This window comes from Micropterus dolomieu, linkage group LG03 (genome assembly GCF_021292245.1).
Source record: "Micropterus dolomieu isolate WLL.071019.BEF.003 ecotype Adirondacks linkage group LG03, ASM2129224v1, whole genome shotgun sequence".
Lineage (NCBI taxonomy): Eukaryota > Metazoa > Chordata > Actinopteri > Centrarchiformes > Centrarchidae > Micropterus > Micropterus dolomieu.
The window spans coordinates 24046641-24047330 of record NC_060152.1 but is presented as its reverse complement, the minus strand read 5'-3'; the positions used below and the strand labels follow the sequence as shown (position 1 = coordinate 24047330).

The 690-nt window shown below is 43.8% G+C and overlaps 1 protein-coding gene across 1 annotated transcript in view; it reads left to right on the top strand.

Annotated features, from left to right (window-relative positions):
- The window catches only part of LOC123968671 (CUB and sushi domain-containing protein 3-like), a 279670-nt gene that overhangs the window by 60894 nt on the left and 218086 nt on the right, over positions 1-690 (top strand). The gene's annotated exons all lie outside the window — the stretch shown is intronic.

Here is a 690-nt window from a genome sequence, read left to right as displayed (position 1 = left end):
CAGCCAGCATGGTCCGATCAGTGTACTGGTGAGAAGCACAGGATGTTGGAAGACTGCAGGTGACCTGAGGGCGCAGTAGAAATAAAACATACAGGATTTTATACTTCTGGTAAAATAAGTAATGGCATAACCGCACCAATTACAGTAAAAGGTTTTCACACAGTAGGTTTAGCTATGAACAATGTCAAACTATATTATAGGTAGCTTATATACCAGAAACACAGATAGTTAGGGACCTTTAGCCATCATTGTTTATGTACACTCACCTAAAGGATTATTAGGAACACCTGAAACACAGGAAAGAAAGGTGATTTAAGCAATTTTGAGCGTGGCATGGTTGTTGGTGCCAGACGGGCCGGTCTGAGTATTTCACAATCTGCTCAGTTACTGGGATTTTCACACACAACCATTTCTAGGGTTTACAAAGAATGGTGTGGAAAGGGAAAAACATCCAGTATGCGGCAGTCCTGTTTGGCGAAAATGCCTTGTTGATGCTAGAGGTCAGAGGAGAATGGGCCGACTGATTCAAGCTGATAGAAGAGCAACTTTGACTGAAATAACCACTCGTTACAACCGAGGTATGCAGCAAAGCATTTGTGAAGCCACAACACGCACAACCTTGAGGCGGATGGGCTACAACAGCAGAAGACTCCACCGGGTACCACTCATCTCCACTACAAATAGGAAAGG